Source organism: Mastigoproctus giganteus, chromosome 7 (genome assembly GCF_048544385.1).
Source record: "Mastigoproctus giganteus isolate SK-2022 chromosome 7, ASM4854438v1, whole genome shotgun sequence".
NCBI classification, from domain to species: Eukaryota; Metazoa; Arthropoda; class Arachnida; order Uropygi; family Thelyphonidae; genus Mastigoproctus; species Mastigoproctus giganteus.
In genome coordinates, this window is record NC_143581.1 from 57,989,923 (window position 1) to 58,004,655 (window position 14,733).

The 14,733-nt window shown below is 40.8% G+C and overlaps 1 protein-coding gene across 1 annotated transcript in view; it reads left to right on the forward strand.

Moving 5' to 3' along the window:
* LOC150082921 (E3 ubiquitin-protein ligase AMFR-like) overlaps positions 1–14,733 on the forward strand; it is a 271,559-nt gene that overhangs the window by 41,305 nt on the left and 215,521 nt on the right. The gene's annotated exons all lie outside the window — the stretch shown is intronic.

Here is a 14,733-nt window from a genome sequence, read left to right on the forward strand (position 1 = left end):
ATAGCCCCTCCTCCCTGTCTATCCTTTCTGAAGACGTTGTACCCCCCAAATTCCAATTCTGCATTCCTTATATCTGTGTGACACCACGTCTCTGATATCCCAACAATATCTGCCTTTGATGTTTTGAGCAATTCCTCAAATTCATGAACTAAAACTCCTAGCATTGGTGTATACGCAAGCATACATGCACCTGTTCTATTTCTTAGCTACCCTAACACAACCCATGTGTTTACTTGTACCGCAATGACTCCCAGCAGTCTCTGAAATATCCTGCATCTTGTTTTCCAGGCTTCTGCTCATTCCAATAGAAGCAGTGCAAGAATCACTTTCACCTCTTCCAGTGGCTACTGTTAATCTATTAGTCCTTGTATCCACCCCCCCCCCAAGCTAGCAGTTTTCCGACCCACCTAACATTGCCTCGATAACAACAGCAAATATTCTTGCACCCTTTCTATTTAAGTTTATCCCATCCCTGTAGAAGCAGTCCCTTCTGTTAACAAGTACAGACAAGGCTGAAAAAAATTCTACCCCTTGAGCCTTGCACAATCTTTCCAGGGTCGAATTGATAGACAAGGCTGTCATCATATACTCCCTCCTATCGTGTCTGGGCAGAATTGCAGACACTTTCAAATTCAACCCTAATTCACAGCTTTTTTTCAACAGTGACCTGTACTTGTTAAGTAATTCTGCTGGTCTCCTACTCTTAATATCATTAGTGCCAACGTGTACAACTATATCACCTTTTGAGCCCTTAAAAGATGATATCCGCTTTACAACGTCATCAACCTTTGCCCCTGGCAGACATACCCTGGTCCTGTTCCACCTATCCTTTTTACAAACATGTTCCCCGTTTCCCTGACAATAGTCACAAACAACTACTAGTTCCTGTAGGCGCCTCTGTAGCCAGGTGCACAGGAGCAGCAGTGCGTAGCACACGCTTCTTGATTAGACCGGGTTCGAGCCCGTGACCACCAAATACGGAGGATGCGGAAAGGTCATGGAATGACCACCGCCATATCCACGGAGCAATATAGCCTTAGTTGCTGATGCTCCTAAAAACCAAATAACAAACAAACTAGTTCCTGTGGGACCAGCGTATTCTGCCTTGGGGGTTGCCGCTGTGTTGCATGATGACCAAGTGCAAGCTCTGGCATTGATGTGGGCAGCTGAGAGCTTGATGGGCCCCTCACTTTAAATCCTTCGCGGGCATCCACCCTGTCCTTCAAGCTCTCATATAGGCCCATAACAACGCTGAATTGTCGCCTGATTTCGTTACACTCCTTGCATCATGCACACACAAAGACATCCCCCATGGCAATATTATGGGGAAACTATGATGTATTTATTATGCCTTGTGCATTTAGTCTTTAAATTTTGACATTGTATAATGGCAGGCTTGCTGCTGTTTTATTTTTATGTGTGTTCATCCATAATTAAATAGGTAGACTTTCTCAAAGCAGCTTTGTCACATGCACACAGCTGCAGATTTGCCAGAGGATTTGAGAATATACAGTATTAAATGAGACATGTAAATACCAGCTCTAAATATATACCGCTATATACTAGTATTAAATCAGACATGGATATTAGGCTATGAAAAAGGATACAAAATTGCTGATCTGTGATGGTATTTGACATAAGTTAGCTATCATGAATTAAATTTTATGAAACGTTGTACTTCGGAAAAAAAAATTGATACAATATCTGTAAACAATTGGACATACTGAAGATATCCGTTTAATTTAAAGCAGATATAAATGGCAAAAGTTTCAGAAATGTTTTGTTAGTGAACTTAAGAGCACATACATTTCAGGTTTGTTAATTGGGAGGGGGGGGAGTCAAGCTTATCTTTGATTTGTATTTATGAAATCATTTAGCTAGCCACGAGGCTTTCAGCAGTGGACTCTCAAATATATATATTTTTGATTGTAATGTTAAAATGAAATATGAAAAGCTTACAAGCTTGCAGTTGTGATCGAATAGAAGAGTGGGAAGGACCTTATTGACATTCGATACAAATTACAGTACAGTGTTGTATTACCATCTTTGGATGGTATTTCAAATTTTACTCCACAGTTATTTAATTTATCATTCCTCTAAATTGTTAATGTAGTACTTTAAGTTGTATCTTCATGGTATCAGTTATTGGTTCTTATTATGATAGAACTTTGTGGAATTAATGGACAGCCTATTTGCCTCTTTTACTGCATTAGTTTAATGACATTTTCAGTTTGATCAGAGTAGTGGTAAAAAAAAAAAAAAACAGTGCAGCTAGAATTGAAAAGCTTGCATGTAGGTAATGTCTTTTATGAAGGCTTAGTAAAGTAATTGTCTTGGAAAATTCTTGCAGGATACCATATTGCAACATATTCTTGCAAGCGAATGTGATGTTGACCAAATTTGATAACAATGATCAGCCAGATAACTCAACCAATATTAACCTCAAAGTTGCAGTTTATGAGTTTGTATAACAATGCTTAACTGTTGTAAGTGTATGTAGTGCTGAAGTGGCTTCAGTTATTAAGAAGCTAACGAATTTGCACTGAGAATACCGTTCCAGACTCTGAAGGTTCACCACTATCTCAATTTTGACTTCTTAATCCTGAATATGGTTTTTCTAGACACCTTTAGATAAATTATCTTTTACTGACTGTGTACTATGCATAAACCAATAAAGTCTCTAAATAACAACTTGTTTTTTATTTAACTTTGCGCAGTGGCTTCATGTGTGGCAGTAAACTTTAGTTTAGCCATCATACATCATTAGAATTAGTAGTGGCATGTGATGCAAGAAAGCAAGCTTATACAGCTTCAGCCAAAAAAAAAAAAATTCTTCCATTTCACCTATCCATTCCCTGCAATAGCTTGTCTAGTTTTTCTTTGAATTTATCTAAGCTATCAACTTCCACAGCAACAGATGGAAGTTTGTTCCATAAAAGCAAACTTTTACATATCTATTCTGCAACCATTCTTCCTCAGTTTGAATTTATGCCACCTGCATAGTCTGAGCAAGAGGAATAATCCCATTAGAATTTTCCTTGCTCAATCCATTCAAAGCCTTAAATTTTGTTGCCCTTCTCTATACTTGTTTCAGCAGGTCTACATCCTTCCTAAAATGAGGCCTCCAGCCCTGTATGCAGTACTCAAGATGTGGCCTGACCATTGCCTTATACAAGGGGATAATCATATCCTTATTCTTGCTAGCAAAATACATGTATGTTATTGACAAAATCCAATGAGCTGTCCTGGCAGTCAGTCTGCACTGTTTAAAGAACTTCTATCTGACTGCACAATCACCCCCAGATCTTTTTCATTTTCCACTACCCTGAGTGAGTATCATGATGGTAAATTATTCTGGGGTTACTGCTACCCATATGCAGTATTTTGCATTTATCAGAGCTTACAGTATACCTTTTCCATACCTCCTATCGAGTTTATGCTATGTGTATCGTGCTATACTGTTACGGTTGTAAATTTCATTTGCCATTTCTTAGCCCATCTGTCTAACTTTTCTAGATCCTGTTGCAGTAGCATACTGTCATTAACAACCCTGCCAATCTTTGAATCATCTGCAAACATTGATGTTAAGCCAGATATGTCTTAATCAGTATCATTGATCAATATAGACAACAACAATCGGCCAAACACCAAAACCTGGGAGGCTCCACTAATAACATTAATTGATGAGCAGTGTCCACTGATTACCACTCTTTCTTCTCCCACTTAACCCTTCCTTTATCCATAGCAGTAACTTACCCCTAATGCCACACTGCTCCAATTTTTATAGCAGTATTTTTTATACAACAATATCAAAATATTTTCTGAAATCCAAGTATATGATATCAAAATTATTTTTTGCATCCAGTTCCTTTGTGACCACATCGTAGTATCCAATCAAATTGGTCAGACAAGATTTCTTCTTAAGAAACTGATGATGTCTGAAGTATAACTGCATTCTTGACTAGATGACCTTGCATTACTTCTTTAACCAGTGACTCCATTATTTTCCCTGGTACAGAAGTTAAACTAACAGGTCTGTAATTACTTGTTGCCCTTTGATCCACTTTGTGCATTAGGGATAAATTCATACATCTCCAGTCCACGGGGACTTCCCCCTGAATCCAAGGTTGCTCTCATAATTATGTCTAAGGGATTGCTTACTTTCTTTGCTGCCTTCCATAATATAATTGGATAGATCCTATCCACCTCAGGCACCTTATGTTCAACTTCAACAATTTCTCCTACATTTTGCTCTCAGTTATTACAAAATCATTTAGTTTCCTGTTAGAGTTTAATAAACTTCTGACCTCCACTTCCCCGAAGAATTCCTTATGGAAATGGAGGTCAGAAGTTTATCATTCAATTTTTTTTTTTTTTTTTTTTTTTTTTTTATGAAAACCCCAAACACAGTAGGTATTAGAACCTGTAGTACTTAGTACCGTGCAAGGGTTGGAGGTTAAGAAGATGAAAAAAGATATTTGTTGATATTGGACTTCAACTTCTGTAGACTGATTTTCAAGAAATATGTATGAGGAAAGATTGTTCCAGAAAACGGCAGTTGAATGAATAAATGAGGAAGATTAAAAGATGGTTCTGTGAATTTAAAGATGGACAGTAAATGGATGTTGGCAGCATGTGTTCGGACTATTTTGAAAGAGAGAGTGGGAATTATAGAAGCCAGTTCAGAAGAACAGTGCCCATGGAATTATCTGTACAAAAGGCAGAACAGTATGTCTATGAGACAGAGTGGAGAGACTCTGTTAGAGTCACTGATTAACCTAACTGCTCTCTTCTGAATGCAATCTAGAAGCCCGGCAGAGGTTTTGGGAGCACTGCTCCAGATGTGGGAACAATATTCCATGGTAGGGCGGATTTGTGATTTGTACAGAGTGAACAGCTGTTTGGAAGAAAAGTAAAGCCGAGAGCAAAAGAGAAAACCAAGCTTTTTAGATACAGAGGAAGCAATATTTGTAATGTGCTTGTGCCAAGAGAGATTAGAAGGCAGGGTAATCCCCAAAAGAGATATATCCTTTTGCCTAGAAATCGGAGTGTCACTAAAGATAAGCATAGGAGCAGAAGAATCCCTTTTGCGAGATATAAAACAGGACTGAGTTTTAGAAGATTTAAATCAACTAAGTTATCTCTATCCCACTGAAGAATTACCATTTCAAGGAAAATTGGTAGGGGATATTCGAAGAGTTGAGGCTGTTTGTACAGGGCAAGGTTTCTCAAGCTGGAAACTGGTACGCAATGTGCTATCATCAACAAAACTATGGATAGGATTTCCAGTCAATGGAAGGAAGTCATTATTGTACAAGATGAAAGGAGTGGGAGAAAGAACTGAACCTTGGAAACACCAGCATTAGTGGAGAAGTTAGACAGAGAGCCATCTACCATCACCCTCGGCGAGCAGTAAGAGGGAAAAATGGATAACCAATTACAAAAAACAATTGGCAAACCATAAGATGGGAGCTTGTTTAGAAGACCTTTTATGATCTTCAAGGTCAAACACAATCAAATGCCTTTGATATGTCAAGAGCAACTGCTTGTTTCACCGAACTTTTCCATTGAATTTGTCCATAAATGGGTAACATAAGCCAGAATATCACTAGTGGATCAACACTGACGGAATCCATACTGGCGATCTTTGATCACACTGAAAGTTTCTAGATAATTTAAGAGTTGGCATTTAATTTATTTCTCCATTACTTTATAAGGAGCAGAAGTAATTGCAATGGGAGACGATAATTGGTTGGGAAGGATTTTGTTACCCAAGCAGAAGGAAAAACACCTTTGGAATAAGAAAGTGAAAAAAAGTGGCAAAGAACAGGAGTAAGTTCAGGAGCACAGATTTTGAGAACAAGTGGAGAAATACCATCAGGACCTGGAGCTTTCTTAGCATCAAGATTTGTCACCTTTTGACAGAAGACCACAGGAGGCATTGAATGGGGTGGGAGGTGTTTTACCAAGATCATTAATACACGAGTTGGAAGAAAAAATGGGATGCATAGCAGGTCAGCTTTATCCTTGGCTGAAATGACAAAAATAGAAGGTGCCTCCATAGACAGGTGGGCAGGAGCAGCAGTGCGTAGCACACGCTTCTTAATTAGATTGGTGTTCGAGCCTGTGACCGCCGAATGTGGAGGATGAGGAAAGGTCTGGGAATGACCGCCGCATATCCCCGGAGCAATATGGCCTTAGTTGCTAATGCTCCTAAAAACCAAATAACAAAACAAAACTAGAATCATCTGGTTTTGACAGAGGTGGAAGCAGACATGGGCAAAAGTTGCGGCCAATAGCTTTGGCAGAGACCAGAATGCTTGGCTACCATTAGGGCAAGAAAGAAGTTTTCTGCCCTTAGCCTATTCAAAATCTAGTTTGGACTGATTAATAACTGCTTTACAATTGTTGTGAGCTTTGGTGTAGGCAGAAAATGAAACTGAATTGGAAACAAGCCAATCCAATTAAGATATGCAACATTGTTCTCTTGAACAGCCTTAGCACATTTATTGGAAAACCAAGTTATAGATAAAGGACGAGATTTTAAGGTGAAATGAAATGTGTCCTATGAGAATAATTTCACTGACACAATCTAAGCAAATGCTGACATCAGAAGTTTTGAAACAGTAAACTGACCAAGGAAAAGTAGAGAAGAAATCTCATAAGTCATCCCATTTTGCATTCTTGTAATGCCAAACAACACTAGGTTGGATAGTCATGAGATATAGGCTCCATTGGAGAAGAGATGATCACCAAGTTGTGATCTGAGGTGCCTAAAGGACCAACCACTTCGTCAGTGTACTTAGAAGGGTTGTTTGTGAGAAAAAGGTCAAGCATGTTGGCTGTATGGTTAGGATTGCTTAGTATTCTTGTAGATAAATGAACTATCTGTGTGTGGTCATTAGTAATTGCAGAAGTCTCAGCATCTCGTCCAACTGGGGTTGTGAACATTAAAATTGCCAATGAAAATTACCTCACTGTTAGGAAAGTTGGACTGGGGAAAGTCAAGATGCAAAGAGAGGAAGTCAGAGTTCCAAGTGATTATTGGAGTTGGCAGAACGGTAGAGACAACAGATGAATTTGACAGAATAAGGTAGAGAGATTTTAGGCTAGAGAAAATCGAAAAGAGGAGATTCCAAATTACCAAGTCTCTGACAGGGAATATCTGAATTTACATATGCATAAGTACCACCTTTCGGGCACTGGAAAGACAAGGCATAGATACCCCATATATTATGATTTTGAAGAAAATATAGGAGAACGCTACTCCCTTTATTAGACCAGACAAAGACAGTAGCAAATCTAAAATTGAGAAAGGAATTCAACAAGGAGGATATAATATCTCTGAAGTTTACTGTTGCCCTTGAGGAAGCTTTCAGAAGATGAGACTGGTCGCAGAAAGGAGTCGATGTGAATGGAGAGTACCTAAACCATTAACAATTTGCAGATGACATTGTGATCATGAGCCATGATCCCAAAAGAATTAGAGGAAAATCTTAATCAGTTATGCATAGTTTGTAAGGATTATGGACTAAAGACGAATATGACGAAAACAAAAGTAATGATGAACAAGTATACCACAGAAAGGGATATAATCATTGAAGGAGCAGTAATTGAAATGATGAATTCATATACTTATCTGGGACAAGTTATTAGCTGTAATAATGATAAATGGCTTGAAGTCAAGAAAATAATCAATTTTGGATGGATAGCATTCAGGAAATATAGTTATATACTGAGCAGCAATATCCCAATTTTCGCAATTTGTCTGAAACATAAAATAATGAACCAATGTATACTCCCCGCCATGACTTATGGAGTGAAACTTGGGCACTCACCAAAAGAATGGAAGAGAAGCTGATAGCTACACAGTGAAGAATGGAACAAATTATATTAGGAATCAGACTGTTAGATAAGAAAAGAAACACATGGATTAGCAGCAAACTCAAGTAAGGGCCATTCTTTTCAAAACTAAAGAAGTAAAATGGTCTTGGGCAGGACACATAGCTCCAAGACATGAAGACAGATGGACTACGAAAATAACAGAATGGTACCCAAGTGGAGTTAGAAGAAAATTGGAAGACAACAGCGGAGATGGACAGGTGAAATTCAAGAGTTTGTGGGTGGTAAATGGATGGCCATTGCACAAAACAGAAGGAACTGGAAAGTTGCTGGAGATGCCTTCATTCTGCAGTGGATTGAAAATGGCTGATGATGATGACCACCTTTGAGGCAAAAGGAATCATACAGTGAATAATTTGGGCAACTGAAATGAGCAGTGGTTGGATCAACTGATAACTGAGATTCTGTTAGAAAAAGTACATGGGGTTTGGCAGACTAAGCGGAAATGGATATCATTGAGATTAGAACTGAGACTATGTATATTTGTGAAACAAACTAGGAAGTGTTTGGGAGGTTTAGATCTTTACACAGATAAGTTTGATCTATTAGTTTGAGAATTCATGGTGTATTCAATGGTAAGAAAAGTTGGAGGAGGACAACATGCTGTATGAGTGAATGAAATTTTTGGATATGACAATGCACGGTGAGAATATACTCAGATCCTTGACATATAACGTGGCCTTGACAATGCATTCCCCTCCCCTACATACACACTACTCGGACTCCCTCCAATCACTATCTGGCAGAGTAGAGGCAGGAAGATTATGCACTAGCTGACCAGGAAGTCTCCTAGAGTTACCAATAAGTTCGGTCCGGTGTACTAACTAGCAGCTGGCCTGCGAACACCATTTTAGAGCTGTACCCTCGAAATGTAAGAAAGTTTGGATCTCGCCATGGTGTTCATCATAACCTCAAAAGACATCAATCATACTGCATGATGGAAGAGATGGAGGGAGGGTTGACTGGAACTTAGCTCTGGAGACTAAACATGGTTTCCACCACTTCAAACCTCCAATAAACAAAGTGGTGGTATTGCACTGGTTGATGAGTCATCTGCCACCTCTAGTGCCTGGTAACACAGAGGGGTGGCATCCTCTGTGTGGTGTAGGCACCACACCTCAACCTCTGCATACATTGGTTCACACCGGAATGGTCACCCACAGTGTTTATGCATGGGAGTTATACCTAGGATTACTAACAGTTCCACCATCGTGAAGTGTGTCTGCAATTCTGACTAGACACGATAGGAGGAAGTATATGATGACAGCCTTGTCGATCAATTCGGCCCCGGAAAGATTGTGCGAGGCTCAAGGGGTAGAATTTTTTTTCCAGCCTGGTCTGTACTTGTTAACGGGAGAGACTGCTTCTACAGCGATGGGATACACTTAAATAGAAAGGGTGCAAGAATATTTGCTGATGCTATCAAAGCAGTGTTAGGTGGATCGGAAAACTTCTAGCTTGGAGGGGGATACAAGGACTAATAGATTAACAGCCACTGGCAGAGGTGAAAGTGATTCTCGCACTGCTTCTATTGGAATAAGTAGCAGTCTGGAAAACAAGATGCAGGGTATTTCAGAGACTGCTGGGAGTCATTGCGATACAAGTAAACACATGGGTTGTGTTAGGGTAGCTAAGAATAGGAACAGGTGCATGTATACTTGCATGTACACCAATGCTAGGAGTTTGGTAAATAAATTTGAATTTGAGGTATTGCTCAGAACATCAAAGGCAGGTATTGTTGGGATAGCAGAGACGTGGTGTCACACAAATATAAGAAATGCAGAACTGGAATTTGGGGAGTACAATGTGTAATGGAAGGATAGACAAGATAAGAAGGGAGGAGGGGTTATACTATTAGTTAAGAAACACAAAATCCAAGGAAGTGAAGCCAGTCGACATCGCTGGACTGTGCAGTGTCGAGTCAGTTTGGTGTGACATAAGCATTGGGAGACCAAAATTGATAGTAGGAGTGTGTTATAAGCCTAATGACTCTGACGAGTATAATAAGAAACTGTATAGGGAAATAGAGTGGGCCAGTAAATCAGAGTCTTATAATGGGGGATTTTAATTTCCCAGATATTGACTGGAATTTGTGGGTTGGTCACTCGCACACTAGCAAGGCTTTTGTGAATTTATTGGATAATTGTTTTGTACATCAGCATGTTCGGGAGGCAACTAGAGGGAGTAATACTCTTGATATGATTATCAGTAGTGATTCTTCATGTATTAAGAATCTGCAGATAAAGGAATCACTAGGTGGCAGTGATCACAGTATATCTGATATCTGAGTGACACCACATCTCTGATATCCCAACAATGTCCACATTGGATGTCTTGACCAGCTCTTCAAATTTATTTACTCTGCTCCTAGTATTGGTGCACCTGCGTGAGTATGCATGCGCCTGTTGTTACCTTTAGTTACCTAGCATGGCTGACGGAAGTGCTGAAGTGGGATTTACTCAGAGGTAACTACGCACAGCAGGCCAGCAATACCTGCACTGAGGGAGCAGGAATGCGTGAGCGAAAACCCGGAATGACTCGAGAAGGATTTAACAAAAATAATAACATAAGCAGCAGGGAAAGCCATGAAGAGAAGAATCCCCATTGCAGCGGCCACGCCCTGGTGGACTCCAGAGCTCACACGAATGAGGAAATTAGTACAACACAGAAGAAAACAATTTCAGAGGGCTAGGAGGAATTGGCCGCAACAAGAAGTCATTGAACTCAGGAGCCAGTATAGAATCCTAGAAATTGTTATACTGAACAGAAAAAGAAAAAAGAATCATGAGAGAGGTTGGTACAAGGGTCAGGAAACAGCAACCCCTGGGGGGGGGTGGTATACAAAATTACCACTCAAACTCCCCAAGGGGGAAGTCGCGACAACCACCAAAACAGAACAAGGAAATTTAACCATAACCTGGGAGGAGTTGATTGGGAACATCCTGGACAACATCCTTCAGGAGCTGCCAACAACACTAACAGATGAGCAGCAGGCTATCTGCCAAGCAAACAATTGCTATAATAATGACCAAATAGACCCCCCCCCTTAAGAAATGCCCTGGACTGGACCTAATTGAACCGGAGATGGCAAAAGAAGCAACGGAACATATACAGGAATTACTGCTAAAACTATTCAATTGCTGCCTGGAAGCAGGTAAATTTCCACTACAGTGGAAAAAGGCAAATTTAAAACTGCTCCTAAAAAAGCCACCAGAGACACCTAGTTCCTACAGACCCATAGCCCTGCTACCAATTCTCAGTAAAATATTCGAAAGGCTGCTACATACCAGAATCACAAGGCATTATAATGAAGTAAATCCTAACATGACAAAGCAATACAGATTTACTCCTTGCAAATCGACTATCGAATCAATACAGAACCTCCTCTCTAGAGTTGCCCATTGTTAAAGGAAATACTTCCTCTTCATCACAGTGGATTTCGCTGGGGCATTAGACACCCTCTGGTGGCAGAGCGTCTTGGCGAGACTTAGAGCTGCCAACCTTCCATTGAATCTTTATTATTGCATGAAGGATTACCTGGCTGCTAGAGCAGTGCAAGTTACAACACCATATGAATACCTCAGTTGCCCAGTCCGTAAGGGCTGCCCCCAGGGTTCTGTCCTGGGGCCGCTCCTGTGGAACTTTGTCTTAGATGAATTCCTCACCATGGATCTGGGTGGTGTGGAGGCCCAGGCCTATGCAGATGACTTGGTATTGACCATCGAGGCTGACAGCAGATCAGCCTTAGAAATGCAAGCAAATGATGCCCTGTAAAAGCTGCTAGATTGGATGAAGCTACACTTGCTCAAACTAGCACCCGACAAAACAAAATCGGTGCTGCTAAAAGGTACGCTAGACTTAAGGAGACCACCGCAAATTAATATTGAGAACAAAATAGTTAAGCTGTGCGAACAGATTAAATGCCTAGGAATAATCCATAATCCTGGACAGAAAATTAAATTTCAAGGCAACCTAGAATATATTAAACAAAAGATAAGAAGATATGCGGCCCTCGTTGCTAGAGTCACTCACAGAGACTGGGGACTCAGACATACTACCCTGTCTCTGTACTACAAAGCTCTCTTCATCCCTGCCATCACATATAGCTCCCCTGTCTGGTACGTGAGGGCGGCACTAGAAGTGAATAAATGGATCCTCGAAACCATTCAGAGGACCATCCTCCTTACTATGGCGAGAGCAACTAGAACGACTAGCACGGCTGCCCTCCAAGTCCTGGTAGGAGTTCTGCCCCTGGATCTCTAAGCTATCCGCTGTGGTCTGCTCTACCATCTTGCCAAAAACATATCAGCTACAATGTATGACCTCACCACCGACATCACTAATGACGGCAATCCAATATATCCCAGACAACCAAGAACCCAGACTGTTAGACACTCAAGAGAACTATAAGGAACTCAGTCAATATGCCCAGGATCTATTTTCTAGAAGGAAAACAATGATAGAAATATACCAAAGGCAACCCAGCTAGAAAGAATGTAGCAGGTCAAAGTTAAAAAAAAAAAAAAAAAAAACTTGGTATACCACAGAAAGACAAGACTTTAGGATGATTTGTATGGCCTACTGTTGACCCAAAACTGCACTCCCTTGTGCAGTTTTTTTTCCCCTTTCTCGGCGAGGGGGAGGGGGTATTTGCTCTTCTCCTCGCCTCCCCATATTTTCATTGTCGTGGGGCATGGGCATGCCCCACTGAAAATGGGGGACCACCTTCCTATCCGACCCCCCTTCCTACCCCCCCCCCCCCCCGCTCTACACCCTCCTTCCCATTAATTTCTCTTGTACAGCGACTGCCCCACATGTCCAAATTTAAATCACATCAAATTTTGCCCGACCTTTTAGGCTCTCTAGAAATAGTTCTTTCAGTTTAAAACCCCACGCAGCGCTTTCTAAATGCAATTTTACTTAAATCAACAGCGATAACTCCAACCTTTATTTTAGGCCCTAGTCACCGAAATCTCAGGAAAGTAAGTGGCAGGACCTGCCAAAGTATAATTAGTCTCTTGGTACACCTGGCCGGCGTCCCCTTCGCTAGGTATGGTAACGCCGGGTCCCACTGGGGGCCCGGTGGCCAGCAGGCCGGATGAACAATGGGCACAACAAACTACATACCACATGACCCATACATTATTTTTAAACCTCTGGCATAGACAGCATACTGTCACTCGATACATAGAACATACGCGGAGATGGGAGAAATCCTCGGAGCCGTCAGACCCTCAACATACCTATACCATCAGGGGTAAAGGGAAGGGTTTTTGCCTTCGTAAAGGTGACTATGGTGGTCTAAGACAGTATTTAAATTCTAAATGATGGGACCAACTGATGATGTTACCAACAGCAAATTCAAAATGGGAAGCATTCAAAGAAATTATCTTGGAAGCTACTAGGCTTTACATACCAACTAAGAAATATTGTTCAAGGTTTTGGGTCTAAATGGATGTCAGATGAACTAATGAGACATGTGGCAGAGAAGAAAAATGCATGGGATACATAAATTAATGGGTGGCATGGAAGCCTATGATAGATATAAGCTGGTCTGTAACCAAGTCACAAAGGAGATTAGGCAGGCAAAGGCAGATTATGAGAAATCCTTGGCAAAGGATGTAAAGAAAAACAACAAAGAGTTCTTTACCTATGTAAACTCTAGAAGGAAAGGGATGGATCAGATTGGTCCACTTGATATTGATGGTTCAACTGTTGATGATCCTGCTCAGGTGGCTAACAGATTAAATGAGTATTTTGCATCTACATTCACCCATGAAGAGTTATTCAGGGAGGGGAATGCCAGAGGTGAGTTAAACTCTGGCAGTGAGATGGATGATTTTGTAATAATTGAGAGTAAAGTGGAGGAGAAATTGTTGAAGGTAAACACAAGAAAGGCATCTGGGGTGGATGGGATCTATCCAGTTATATTAAAGAAAGCAGCAAAGGAAGTAAGCAAACCTTTAGCCATAATTAGGAGAGCTTCCTTGGATTCAGGGGAGGTACTCATGGACTGGAGATGTGCAAATGTGACCCCAATTCACAAAGGAGGATCAAAGGGCAACACATGTAATTATAGACCTGTTAGTTTAACTTCTGTTCCAGGAAAATTAATGGAGGCACTGGTTAAAGAAGCACTGCAGGATCATCTAGACAAGACTTCAGTTAAAGCTCGGACACAGCAATGTTTTGTTAAGGGAAAGTCTTGCCTGACCAATTTGATTGGATACTATGATGCAGTCACAATAGAACTGGATGCAGGGAATTACTTTGATATTATATATTTAGATCTTAGAAAGGCTTTTGATACTGTTGCGCATGGAAGACTGCTGCACAAACTGGAGCAGTGTGGAATTGGAGGCAAGTTGCTGCTATGGATAAAGGGATGGTTGAGTGGGAGAAGACAGTAGTAATCAATGGACCCTGCTCATCATGGACTAATGTTATTAGTGGAGTCCCTCAGGGTTCAGTATTGGGTCCATTGTTGTTTTCTGTATTTATAAATGATATTGATGATGGTATATCAAGCTTAATGTCCAAGTTTGCAGACGATACGAAGGTTGGCAGGGTGTTAAGGACACTAATGACAGTACGTTGCTGCAACAGGATCTAGAAAAGTTGAGCAGATGGGCTGAGAGATGGCAAATGAAGTTTAACATTCCGAAATGTATAGTACTACATATGGGAAGCAGCAACCCCAGAGTGATGTTTCAACTCTGTGGTCTACACTGATAGTGGTAGAGAACGAAAAGGACCTGGGGGTAATTGTGCAGGCAGATATGAAGTTTTCTGAGCAGTGCAGACGGTCTGCAAAAGGAGCTCATAGTGTCT